The sequence below is a fragment of the Macrobrachium nipponense genome, chromosome 3, assembly GCF_015104395.2.
Source record: "Macrobrachium nipponense isolate FS-2020 chromosome 3, ASM1510439v2, whole genome shotgun sequence".
Classification (NCBI taxonomy): domain Eukaryota; kingdom Metazoa; phylum Arthropoda; class Malacostraca; order Decapoda; family Palaemonidae; genus Macrobrachium; species Macrobrachium nipponense.
Window position 1 is genome coordinate 9,512,135 of NC_087202.1, and position 14,496 is coordinate 9,526,630.

Below are 14,496 nucleotides of genomic sequence, written 5' to 3' on the forward strand. Positions count from 1 at the left end.
TTTAGTAACCATTCTCTCAAATTCTACACAAAAGTTGTTCAGATTCAAACAGGCACCAGCAATATATGTACTGAAATTTTATATTTTTCAAAATATCTAAATCACAATTATACTATATAACAGCATAATTCTTAACTTTGGCTTACACGAATTTTCACAAATGTCTCCCACCTAACCATCTAATTTTGTAGACATTACCTTGCTCCAAATTTCACTTCTTGTTCAAGAAGGGAATGTTCAGCTGAGCCCTATGAGAGAGAGAGAGAATGACTTCAGGTGCTTAATGCCACCTGCTCATTGCTAAGTCTTATACAACCTATACTACAATACTGTGGATCAGGCTTTCTGGCTGTTAGATGGATGCTGATACTCATATGTTAGTTGCGCTCTTGACTTCAAGGGGGCATGTTGTGTTTCTCTTCCTCCCATGACATTTTGTTTATTTATTTGGTCATAAATACACTCAAGGGTTGATGTCACTTATAACAGTACTTTTGCAAAGAAAAGTGCAAAGAAATATTAAAAAAAATGTATAATCCTAAAATGTTACAGCATGTTCAATCTCAGTAAATTTGTGTAAATATTTACTAGGAATATACTCAGATTTTGTTACTAATTTTAGTTATGTTTTGAAGTTGTGTGAGCTGTAATTATAATTTTACAAAATAAAATAAAATTATTTATTAGAAAAAACATGTATAGAAAAAACAAGTATAATTTGGTAAAATTTATGATTGTCTTGTAAAAGCGGCCCTGCAAGGAGTAGTAAATAGTCTTTTTCAACTTATCGTGGAAGGTAGGGAGAATTTTTTTAGAATTTATTCCTTACACCATGTGCATTTGCACATCTTCCTTTTTCCATTAATGAGTTTTTCATGTTTTTTCTTGAACTGGCTGACCTCAAAGTTTCCCCAGCCTGGGGTGCTGCAAATGTTTTTTTTATCCTGGCTCTTAAGGGTTAATGGAGATGAGACAGGTTTGTTCAGGAAATGGATGCCTACCCACACATACATTGCCAAAGACAAGACAGCACCAGGCCATGAACTCAGCTAGAAGAGTTTGACTTTGCTTCTTGGGGCTTGTACTGCTGGTGATTTCAAGCTGAAGCCTACACTGGTGTATCTGCAGAACTAGGCTCACCTGCCTCAGTATCTCCAGTACCTTCTGCAGGTTACGCAGAACTAGACGACCCTACCCCAGTATCTCCAGCACCTTCTTAAAGTTCTGCCTCTCTAGACTCACCTGCCCCAATATCTCCAGCACTTTCCTCCACCCAATAGCCTAGTCAATCCTATCTCAACTTCCTTTGCAATGCCCAGTATGCAAGCCAACCACAGGAGTAAAGGTAAGGAATTGTTTCTTTTTATTTATTGTACAGTAAATGCATGGATAATATTTACCCTTTAACTATATGTACTATCTTCCATTCATCTTTTTTATTTAGCTATCTCTTTAAGACTTTCTCTCTATTACTCTTTATGATGGGTTTGTCAATAACTGGTGTCTGTTCTTCTCTTAAAATGGACATTCATTCGGTCTACCACAACCAAACTGAAATAAAATAAAGGACAAATCCACTGGTGCCTACGTAACTAAAACCTACTAGGTCAAATTAACCAGAAGCTTTTGTTTATATCAGGACGAAGTCAAGACTGCACCGCTCACCAAAAGTTATTCATTTTTTGAAGGATTGTAGATTGTTGGGCAGGTGTCTGGTAGTACATCTATGGGTGTACATAAATTTGGCGGCTCCTGCAAGGAAACTCTTCTTCTTCTTCTTTCCCACTGTTATCCCTACATTATGGGGTCGGTTGCCTGATGCGCCTTCTCCACTGCCTTCTATCTATCAAAGGCATCATCATCCACCAAACCTCTTCTCTCCATATCTTCCTTCACTTTATCTCGCCATCTTATTTTCTGCCTCCCGCTCGATCTTCCTCCTCTAAGGGAACTGCTGACCAGCAAATGGAAGTGAGCACATAAGTGACTGAACGCATGCTCTTGTAGAAATGAAAATGCACACCCACAAAAATTAAATATACATACTGAAATAATAAACAACACAGTAAACAAGCTGAAAATAATAAAGAGCCCTTTACTAGCGTAAATTAGCTTTTTGAAACAAAGTATCACCAGATATTTCTATTGACATTAAAAAAAAGACATAACTTAACTTATAGCATGCATGACCAAGTGAACTGTACTCTTCCCCTTCAGGTGTTCTTTTTATTGAACTATAAACTGCTTCACAACTCTTAAATTAGGTCTAAGGTAACTCGGCTATTCTCATGGTGTATCTAGATCTACATGACAAGTTAATGTCGTAATCTGAACCTTGTGTTTGCGGGGACAGTCTCTCTTTCAGATATGCATCTGCAAATGGTTGCTGTTCACAGGAGATGAATGTACTATATTGCACATAATTATTTCTGAACATATTTTTGCATCATCTATTCCTTTAAAATATAATTCACTGAATATTTAATGCCGATTATTTGGTATTTGTTGTATCAGCTCTTATAATAGAACCATGTTGTTGGTTTTGTACAAGAAATGGTACAGTGTGCTCCCACTGTACTCTTCTGATGATTACTTGCTCCATATTATGTAAAATGAAGTGGTAGAAGCCTTAGTAGATCCAAAAGCAGCGCAAGTGGTGGTGTACACAAATGAACGCCGGAAAAAGCAACATATTTTGGTCAGTCTTGGACCATTTTACATCCACAAACTTCACTGCTTATATAAAATGTTGCTTTATGCCTATGAACAATTCTGAACATTTGGCAAAGCTGATTGCCAAGCTTATTATTTCAAGCACTTAAGAGATACATCATCAAATGCAGTCAGGAAGGTACATATCATTTGAAAAGTTGATTACACCAAGATAAAGGATGGTATTAATGTTGTATGCTTTTGATATATGTCCTGCCAAGGGTAAAATGTTATCAGGATGTTATCTGCATCTTAGAATCATCACCTTCTACTAAGGATTACTCAAAAGTAACTAGTATTTCCTTTCTCTTAAAAATGCCCTGTTTTCCACCTTCCATGAGTTTAATTTCACTGGCAACTTCCACTGTAACGAGCTACTATCTGCAAACTGAACTGGGTGAGGTGTCGCGCTGTCATACTGACTCAAACAAACTGGCAATACCTTAGATTCTGGTGCGTGTCATTTCAAGAGAGGCAGACGAGCTGCTTCTTTTTCAAGAATTTCTTTCTCCCAAAATATCTCTACACATATACTGTAGGCTTATTTATTTATCCTGACTTCTTTTCCATTTCAGCTTTAACATATTCCTCTTCCACTGTAACTGATTTGATCTCCTTTCTTGCTGTTCTAGTCTGTGGTAACATTCTCAGAAAGTTACATTAAAACCCTTAAATATTTTTCCTAATGAATGATTCTTTACTATGTTTTATCTTGAAAACATCTTAACTGGTAAGAATTTTCCTTTATTCTATTAGCAAAAGTTAAAACAGTAAGATATACTAGCAGTGTCTACTTAGCCAAACACATAGAGAAATAGTACTGTGTTCATTCGATACAATACTGACCAGACATCAGGCTGAATACAAGGTACTTTCTGTGGAGAACTGTAGACGGCACTAAGAGTTCTTTCCTGTTTACTGTAAGGTCTGAAAAAAATAATAAAATGCTAGCATGCAAAGCTCCAAGAATTGTTTTGTGCTTCTAATAATGGAGTGAGATTTATGACTAAAATCAACTAATGGTCATGTTGAAAAATAGTCAGAGAGCAGGTAATTCTTAACTTTCTTAGTGAATAATAAACTATACTCTCTACAAAATACAGAAGACACTGAAGTTTTCTGCTATCAAAACCAGATATTACTCTTGTTGGTAAAAGCATTGCTCATGCAATTCAAAAATACTCATTGACAATCACGCATCAGGTACTCAAACATAAGCAAAAGACTTTTAGGATCTAATATTTTTTACAATATCAAGCTGAGAAATCAAAACAAATTTAAAAGTACACTTACTCTGAAAGGTTTTTTCTTTGACAACAGAACAGTTAGGACCAGTCCATAATGAGCCTGTTTGTTACCTCCACTCTTGATTGGTAAATAGTATGCCTTTGGTGCCCATCTCAAGTACCTCAAGAGAAAGTCACAGTTTGTGTAACTGATTAACAGACCAATCTGAAATAGAAGTAAAGATTTATGATGGCACACTGCAATTACATATATTTCTAAAGACATACATTACCATGAACACTAGGTACTGTAATGTAGCACAAGCAGTTGTAAAACCAAGTAGGATATATATAGGTAAAAAAATCACTAAGCTATTTCCTTAGACAGTCTTTATGATGTTGGTCTAATGGAAGGTACAGCAAACAGAACTAAGAACATTACTTAAATAATCTTTAAATTTCATAGCTGCATATGTGTGTGTCAACAGTATAAGACGTAATGAATATGTCAGACTATTGTGAGTTGGTGCAGGAATAGAAAAAGTCGGTGACTAGAGAGGGACCCCAATAACAGACTGTACAGGCTAGCCTTAATCTCTCAAGTTGTAGTATCTCAATGGACAGCTAGTGTCTTGGCCAACCTACTACCTTGAATTCCAGTAATCTTGGCAAAACAACTGACATGGAAATTTTTTTCAGTTAATTAATAATGGGTTGGGTTGGTTAGGTTACGTCAGGACCTTAATTAACACAGATGCAGATGTGGAGACAGTTTCAATGGTCTCATTAACTGAGATCAGCTGATATTGCTTCATATTATAAAAGTTCATTGGTTTACATCAACCGTTAGTGAAGGGGTCACAAGTAGCCTTGATTGTTTCCATAGTTATCCTGTCTTCTAGGGGGGAGGATAAAATTCATTTGGTTTTGGTTCTCTCCTGTAAAATGCCCCACTCCAATAATTGTAATATATAATAGACATTAATGAAAGATATAATGTAGTAATATTTTGTGAATTTATCAAAAATAAAACGGCAAATATCTTAATAAGTGCTTCGGCCGATATTTAGTATAAATGTGTTTATACCTTGAAAGAAGATACAAGTATGTTCTAAGGAAGATGAAAATTAGTGACGGAAAGTCCTATCGGTCTAGAAACACAACTTGAATATTTGTACCTACAGAAAAAACAAAGTCCTTCATGTTGTTGTCTCTGTCGTACCACCTATTTTAATGAGCTCCTGTTCGTTCGTTTGTGAGCTGCGCAGTCTCAAATTGTCATGGGGAAGCCACACCTTCCGAATGATGTCACGAAAAAAACTCCACCCAAAAAGTGACATCATTATAGACAATATCCAATCGTAAATAAGCACATTTCAATTTTCTCTGAAACAAAAGAAAGCAGTGTTTTCAGCCAATGACAATATTTAATGTTACCAAGTCGTTAATTTTTCGGCAAATACACCCATTTTCTCCAATTAAGCGTTACTTGCACTAGTGCCATGAGTGAATTTGCAGGACTGTCTACAAGCTCCGATTTTGTTCCCCAGGAAAGTTTCCCCACAGTGTGAGAAAATTGTTACGTGAATTATAGTGATTTCACAAACTGTTATTATAGGCATATAGAAAGGCTCGTAACTTTTGCCCAAAATCACAGTTTAATCAAGAGTGTAAATTTTGTTGATCCACAAACTCGTGCCCATACCAATACCATAGAGAGACGGTGGAGAGATGTCAAGAATTTTAGTCCCAAAATATGGCCAACGTAAATAACATTTTTGGTGATATTTAGCAGTTGTATATTTTAAAATGATATTGTTAGAATACAATAAAGTTTTGTACATACTTACCCGGCAGATATATACGATGAATGGCCCTCCCAGCCTCCCCTCAGGAGACAGGTGGAAGAGAAAATCTGGTTCTAGAACGGGAACGGTTCCTATTCCTGCCACCCAGCGGCAGGGGGGTAGATCACCTGACCTACCTGCAGCGTGTGCCGCGAAATTCGAATTTCTGTCGGACGTCAGAGACATAAGCTAAGTATATATCTGCCGGGTAAGTATGTACAAAACTTTATTGTATTCTAACAATATCATTTTTGTACATGCAACTTCCCCGGCAGATATATACTTAGCTGATTGACACCCTTGGTGGTGGGTAAGAGACAACTATTTACTGAATAGACAGGTAAACAACATACGTTGTAGGTAATAAATAAATAAAACCTTGGTTCCTACTTGTTCAGGCGGAAGATTCCATGGCTAATGCCTAGGAATCTGCTTCGCCTCAAGAGCCTCAGCGAGGATGTGACCTATGGCTAAGAGTTCTTGTGGGTCTGTCGATGGGGTCTTATCCATTTACTCGACAGAGCCTCTTACATGACAATATGCCTATGCCTAGTGGCATAATTAAGGAGCACAACACCGATCCCGATCACCTGATCCTAACACGAGGGTTAGTGCTTAAGTTGAAAAGAGTTATCCCCAAACTCCTTTCAAACAACCCAAAGAAAAAACACGACGTTAACTAAAATTTAACTCACTAGTTAAGGATCAGTATCGGCTCCCTATCCCAGCAATGTATCCGCAGACACGTATCAACCAAGAGAGAAGGATCTCTCGTAGGTTATCTTGACATCCTACGGATATGGGAAGTCAACACAGAGTTGCATCTCCCGTAATGTGACAGCTAATATGTCCTTATGACATATTGTTAGGAAAGAACAAGAATACAGAAAAGCTCGCACTTCATGCGCTTTTAATTCTCAGCTGTTTGAAGGAATCATCAATGCACTTGTCAAGTGCTTAGGAGATCACATTGTCTCAAAGAAGGCCAGGGCATTCTTTGATATAGATCTCTTCTGGGTGAAGCCTGGAGCCTGGCTAGCGCCTCGCGCCTGGCTGGAGCCTTGCGCCTGGCTGGCGCCTAGAGCCTGGCTGGAGCCTTGCGCCTGGCTGGCACCTCGCGCGTGGCTCCCGCCTGATTGGCTCCTCCCTCCTGGCTAGCGCCTCGCGCCTGGCTGGAGCCTTGCGTCTGGCTGGCGCCTTGCGCCTGGAGTTTGGCAGAAGACTTCATGATTACTGTCTATGAGTCTGCATGCCTCAAGAGTTTCAGCGAGGTAGGGACCTATGACTGACAAACCCTTCTGGATCATGTCAATGGGGGCTAGCCCGCTTACACGACAGAGCCTTCTCGGATCGTGCCAATGGGGGCTGACCCACTTACATGGCAGAGCCTTACCTGTCATATCAATGGGGACTAGCCCTCTTACATGACAGAGCTTTAGGTTTCTCTTTACTGGAAGGAGCCTTGCGCCTGGATGGATCCTCAATCCTGACTGGAGCCTAGCCTTGAAGGAGCCTGGCACCTGGATGGCGCCTGGCTGGCTTCTAGAGCCTGGCTGGCTCCTAGAGCCTGGCTGGCTCCTAGCCTGGTGGTCCTAGCCTGGCTGGCGCCTCGCGCCTGGCTTGGCTCCTCCACACTTGCTGGAGCTTCGAGCTTGGAAGAGTCTCTAGGCTGTCTGGTGATGTCCACATCGGACACTCTTATATCTGTCCGATTTGTTCGCCTCTGGCGCATTTGCGCCAGGTTGGAGGCCCGCTCCTTCTCAGTATCCGGCCATGACAGAGTTCCTTGGAACTGTCCGCCTCTGGCGTTTTTCGCCTGTATTGGCATTTGGCGCTTGGCTGGCGCTACATTGTCCGAGAGTCCTGACAACCACATAGTTTATCAGGAGACTGGAGAAGGGTGGAAGAAATTCTTCCCCTTTGAGCTTTTGGCCCCTGGCAAGGGGAGGTGATTTTTAGTCAGCTACACCCAGTAGACGACAGGATATCTAACAATACGAGAGAGAAGAGTCTTCCTCCGAGGAGGATCCTTCGTTAACACTTCTTTTGCTAACGAGATCTCTTCTTACATGTTTGATGAGGTTCCTCGTTGCAGAATCTTCCCTATCCTTGCCCGAAGGAAGGGAAGGAGTCTGGAAGTCGAAGGAGAGACTGAGCTGAAATTGGGCGGAACCCTGATTTCTAGCTCTTATTGTATTCTTCTGAATACCTTCTGGGAAGCATTTTGAGCCCTCATCGCACCCCGAAGACTCTGTAGGCATACGTTTAAACCATCTCTTCTTCTGTAGATGAAAATGTAAGTACCCTGCCTGGGCAACTAAACTTCTATCTGAAAGCCGTTTGCGTCCAAGGAACTAGAGTTTTGATTTAGTTTTCTTTTGCCAGACATACTATGCTGGCAAGAAACCCATTGCCGAGTCTCCATTGAATCTGATGCGAGATTCCAATGCACAAAAAATTCACTTGTCTTCTTGGTCGTTTAGGGCTAAGAGAAACAAAGAATTCCTTCATAAACTTCCTCAAAGAAGTTTGATGAGGAGCAGTTCCATTTTGTCGGAACACGGAATCTGTGGCCACAAAAAAAAATTCCATTCGAAGTACATGATATCCTACTCTTGTCGTATTGCGGTATCGTATAGATCCCGAAGATCTTAATCCTTTGTTATCTCTAACCTTCCCCTTGTAGAGACAGAGTATAGCCTTTTACTGGCGTTCTTTGATAGCAGATATCATACATAGGTGATTCTTCCCTCTGAAAGTGAAGAAAAAACCTCGCTATGTGGTTCACAGAGGTATCGGAAGAGGACAGTTTCCTCATTCCATCTAGCACGATCTGCAGCAATTCTATGTCTTAGCCATGACTATTGTCATTTACCTTGAAAAATCCTCTCATTCATGTCCACTTCTGGTCAGTCTGCACGTGGAAAGACTCAGAGTGGAGAGGTTTTTCAGGTCTATTTATAATAGGTTCTGATAGAATATCCAGATACTCTTGGAAAAGCCTTACGAAACATGCTGTGAGAAGAACGTGACTTCTGTGAATCCAACCTCTCTAAGGCCAAAATGAGGCATTCATCCTTTCTTCCTTTGACGCCCATTTATCTTAATATCTGTTAAGAATTTATAACTAGGGGAAAAAAAAAGATAAAGTTTATTATTCCCCTTCTTTAAATTAAAGATGTCGTCTATTGCTACCTCTCTTGGTTCGAGGTAAAGGAAGCAGTCTATAGGAAGCCTGTTCGTCTTCTACCTTGCGAAGAGATCTATGAAGACTTTCCGCAGGTTCTCAAACTCTTTTCAATAAATGTTAGACATACGTTTAACAGTTATTATCTTTCGAATCGAGAAGGTTCTCACGGACATGCCAAATCTTGCATCGAACCTTTAAGGATCGTTACGTTCCGTGTCTGTTCCCAAATAGGTTCTCTTTTGTTAACGCGAACAGGGGTGAAAAAGAGATTCTCGATGCTCTTTGCGATATGAGAGAGTCGTGGAATTGGGCCTAAGTGATTAAAAAAAAATCATTTCATCATTCCTTGTAAGCGACCCCTTTCCTTTGATTAAATGGGTAACGAAATCAGGAACGAATCTTGCCGTTACCGAGCCTCCGAGAGGCTACTGGTTTGTTTGTTTGTTTGTATGGTGTTTTTACGTGACTTCCGAACCACGTCGAGAGTGAACTTCTATCACCAGAAATCCACATCTCTCACTCCTCAATGGAATGGCCGAGAATCGAACCCACGACCACCGAGGTGAGAAGCAAACCCCAAACCAACACCTACTGGACTCTTAGGTTAATAACTCGCTAAAACGAGAACATATCTTGATGGTACTTCTGGCGCATTGCCGCCAGGCTGGTGGCGCTTCCTTCTAGTTCTTTTAAGGTTATGTGCCAGAACATCTGTGCCCTTATGGTACCCGACATCCTTCACGTGTTAATTCCGTTCTTAGTAGGAAAAAACTTTTATATACGTAGTATAGTCCATTCAGGGAAACAACTTCTGCCACTAAGAGAATGTTTCCCATCGACTCACCCATCTTCTCTTGAGCAATATCCGATTCTAAAAAGGTTGTGTGCGTTTCTCGAAAGGATGAGAGAATTATATTATTTCGTGCTCTGCCGTATTAGAACTCCTTTATAATACTGTCACATTGTGGTAAACAGCATTAATCTAGGAAACCTTTGTAAGGATACTAGGGAATTCTGTAGTTAACCTCGGTATGCGCATAAGACTTGACCAATACCCGTAGTCTTAAAGTGAATTCTCTTCTACTACTTCATCTTCTCACTAAGCATGTACTCTAATAAGCCATGTTTTCGTAAGCATGAGAGCATCATATATAGAGTTCCGCTGCGTTAGAATCCTTTAATAATGTTACCTACGGTAAACAGCATTGAAAGGTTGTAATATCTTTCTTATTGAAAGCTTCTTAGCAAAAGGCAGACAATATTTTATTTGTTTGCTTAACTATCCCCTCAATCCGAGGCTAAAACCGCGATTGTAGGGAGAGACACGGTTAGTTTATTCCATCCCGCAGGAGAGAGACATGTAACCAACCACTCATGACCGACACCTACATGTTACTGCGTTGGTCTCTAAGGCGCGATAGCAGTCTCCGTTAGCCGTCTGGCCTTACTCTTCCAAGAGTTGCCAGCTACTCCATTAAATAAAGGAATCTTATAAAATTATCGAACTTCAGGAAGTTCTTATTAATGCATATTTAAGCGAAACAAGACTTCGATAAATCTAGAAGCTAAGTAGGTGTTGTCTTAACAATCCCTTTAAGCGTAGTCCTTCCTAGGAAATTCCTGGAAGGATACTGATAATTGAGTTGCTCTACAAAGAAGTAACTACGGATGTGTGATTTGCCGTATCGTATTCTCATACAGCAGATACTCAACTACCTTCTTTCCCTGGCCGAGGCAGATAAAGGAAAAAATTTTTACTGTCTTCGTTTCTTTTCGTTAATAGAATGATAGAAAGAGTATATATATCTCCTTAAGGAAGGAAGTTAATGCCAGGAACTCTTTAAATCTTCGTGATTTCCTCATAAATCGCGGAAGAGACAGAATTCCTGTTCGTCTGTAGGGTTTACGGAAGGAAGTAGATATTTTCCTATCCGCCATCATACCCAAACGTCGATGAGATTCTTATAAGAAAAACTCCCAAAGCGCTTGCCTCTTCATAACGAGGGAAGAGCATGAATGAAGGAGTGTGTCCGCATTACTCAAAGAGGAGCCTCGCGACTGACCCTCTCTCTCTTAAGAAGATTTGGAATATTCTGGCGCCTGGCTCCTTGCGCCTAGCGCCTGGATAGTTCCGCGCGCCTGGAATGTTCCGCACGCTAGAAAGGATACTCGCTCCTGAACGTTCGCTTGTGTGGAAGGTCCCGTGCGCCCTGATAGTTTCCGAGCTTTTAGAAAGAGCCTCTTGCCCGGAAACGTTCAATGAGGATCGTTCTGATTGCCACTGTACTATAAGGCTCCTTGCTTTAGCCGTCTGTTTTTCTGTTGCAATTTGCGCCAGGCTGGCGCTTCGTCCTTTTCTTTGAAAGGCGCCTTGCGCCAAGAAAAAATTTTCTAGAACGGCTCGCGCTCAGTTGCTAGAACGCGGCTCGCGTTTGGTTGTAGGAACGCGGCTCGCGCTAGTCTGTTTTCTGGAACGCGGCTCGCTGCTGGCTGTTGGAATGTGGCTCACGCTAGCTTGCTGGAACGCGGCTTCCTAAGTTCCTGGCTGGCTCTTGCTCAGTGTTTCTCTTTAGTTTTCAGAGAACGCGCTAGATCATCAAAACATATACATTCTTCGTCTTTTCGGATGTAAGATGAAGAGACGCACTTTTTTTAAGGATGCCTTTTCAATGGCTATCCTTGGCAGTCTGGGACGCTCTACAGAACCTGCCGAGGGGGACGCCTGACCGGTGGGGATTCTCTGAAACCCCCTTACGGCTTTCGACATTCCTTCTCCCCTGGGCTTGGGAGCTTGAAAGAGGTCTAGGCCTGGGAGCGAGACAGAGCCGATCAGACGCACCCTCCACTGCAATGGGGAACACTAGTAATCACTTCTTACCTTTCAATAGCTCGCATTTTGAGCCACAATCCTTGTCTTCAAATTGCAATTATGAATTTGAAGTTTCTGCGAAGTAAGAAAGGGTGGATGAGGATGCAACACTACTAGTACTGTTAATACTCTAATTGCTCGTTAGTACGAGTTTTCTAAAAAACTTTTAAAAGAAACGTATCTAGTTACATGCTTTACTGACTCCCTAAAGTAGGAAGTCAGTATATTTCCTCAATCAATTCTAACACTTATTACACATATTAATGAATAAATATTAATATTTCCCTTTCTTGCAAACTATGTGAGTGTCTACTGAAAATTTCGGTAGTTACACGTCATATATTCTTCGAAATTTTCGAAGCCAAATTCATTAAAAAGTTAATAAAAGCGTATGCCGAAACCAAAGACCCAATACTTCCCTGCAAAAGACAGCCCAGGAAGATCGATGGGCGATGAAAAACGAAAATCAAGTCAGGAGGTAGCAACAACATAGTTGACACTACCGCGACAGAGGAAATCTGGTTCTAGAACGGGAACGGTTTCCTATTCCCGCCACCCGCACAACCCAGCGGCAGGGGGGTAGATCACCTGACCTAGCCCTGAGCAAGCCGTGGTGCCATGCGAAATTCGAATTTCTGTCGGACGTCAGAGACATAAGCTAAGTATATATCTGCCGGGGAAGTTGCATGTACAAAATTGCACATTCAAGACCCCTTATGAAGGTTTCACGCCTTTGTGATAGCTGCTGCTGAACTCTATCCTCCACTGTAAGGTAAGCTATTTCCTGTATACCTAGTACCTATATAGGGTAGAATATCACAGCAGGCCAAGCAGGCCACCTACAATCAACGCTAGCCACCCTCCGAAAAAGTACATTATAACGCGTCCTGACACCGGAGATGGGCATCAGTCGCGACTTCTTGTTGGTGAAAAACGGAGCTAAAGACCTCTACTCTCCTTTCGAAGTAAGTATTTTCTCCAAAGTTAGAAATTAAGGCCAAATATGATATTGTTAGTATACAATAAAGTTTTGTACATACTTACCCGCAGATATATACTTAGCTTATGTCTCTACTCCGACAGAATTCAAAAAACTCGACGGCACACGCTACAGGTAGGTCAGGTGATCACCCTCTCCCGCCGCTGGGTGGCGGGAATAGGAACCAATTCCCGTTTTCAGACCAGATTTTTCTCTTACGCCTATCTCCTGAGGGGAGGATGGGTGGGCCATTCATCGTATATATCTGCCGGGTAAGTATGTACAAAACTTTATTGTATACTAACAATATCATTTTTTGTACATGCAACTTCCCCGGCAGATATATACTTAGCTGATTGACACCCTTGGTGGCGGGTAAGAGATAGTTTACTCAATATAAAAAAATAACAATAAAACCAGGGAAACAACATCTGTTGTAGGTCATAAATATAAACTTATTAAAACCTTGGTTCCTACCTTATTGGGCAGAAGACTTCATGATTACTGTCTATGAGTCTGCTTGCCTGAAGAGTTTCAGTGGGGATGAGAACCTGACACTGATAGCTCTTCTGGATCGTTGTCAATGGGGGCGAGGGCGGCGCTTACTTGACAGAGCCTTGTCCTTGGATCATACCAATGGGGGCTGGCCCACTTACATGGTAGAGCCTTCAACCTTTGTCGTATCAACGGGGACTAACCCTCTTACATGACAGAGCCTAGGTCCAAATCACTAACAAGGAGCACGAAAAACCAATCCCGACCACCTGACCACACTACATTTGTTAACACTACGATTTTGAAAGGAGCATTCCCAAGACTCCTTCCAATCGACCATAAAAACACAACACCAAAAACGTTTAAAAATACTAACTTAACTAACTATAAAGGATTAGGTTCAGCTCCTTGCCCCAGCAACGAATCCGCAGACACGAACGGTCCGAGAGAGAAGCACTTGTCATAAGTGACTCGCAGCGTCTCCTTTAAGTAATTTGATGCAAAGACCGAAATTGCACAATCAAATAGGTGGATTCGACAAGAGTCTGTATCGACATATTCCTATGATACGCTAAAGAGTAGCTACAGCTCTGACCTCATGTGCTTTGACTCTTAGAAGCCTTAATGTTCCTCTTCACAGGAGCATGCGCTTCTTTGATAACGTCTTTAATAAAATACGCTTGAGCATTCTTAGAAATCATCCTCTTAGGATTTCTTAACGGAACACCAAAGGCTATCTACATTTCCACCAAGGTAGCTTCTTCCTCTCTAGGTAGAACTTGAGGATCCTGACTGGGCACAATGTCCTCTCTAAGTCTCTCCCTACCAAAGAGGACCAGTCCCTTAATCTCAAAAGTCCTTGGCCATGGTTTAGAAGGATTTTCGTTCTTTGCTAAAAACAGGGGATTAAAGGAGCATACTGCAGAATCTTCCTTAAAGCCCACAGTTCCTTCTAAAGCCTGAAGTTCACTAACTCTCTTAGCAGAGGCTAGTGCAAAGAGAAAAGAGGAGACTTTCTAGTCAAGTCTCTGAATGAGGAATTTTGAGGAGGTTCGAATTTCTCGGACATTAAATATCTAAGGACCACATCCAGGTTCCAACTAGGTGGTCTTATAGTCTTGGCCTTCGAGGTTTCAAAGGACCTTAACAGTCATGCAGATCCTTGTCTTCCGAGATAT

The 14,496-nt window shown here is 41.2% G+C and overlaps 1 long non-coding RNA gene across 1 annotated transcript in view; it reads right to left on the reverse strand.

Moving 5' to 3' along the window:
- The window catches only part of LOC135221617 (uncharacterized), a 42,593-nt gene that overhangs the window by 13,722 nt on the left and 14,375 nt on the right, over positions 1–14,496 (reverse strand). Inside the window, exons 2-5 of the long non-coding RNA XR_010316051.1 lie at positions 5,121–5,324; positions 4,006–4,164; positions 3,559–3,639; positions 1,666–1,951 (exon numbers count right to left, since the gene is read on the reverse strand). This is a non-coding gene — a long non-coding RNA (uncharacterized LOC135221617). The remainder of the gene's footprint in view (positions 1–1,665; positions 1,952–3,558; positions 3,640–4,005; positions 4,165–5,120; positions 5,325–14,496) is intronic.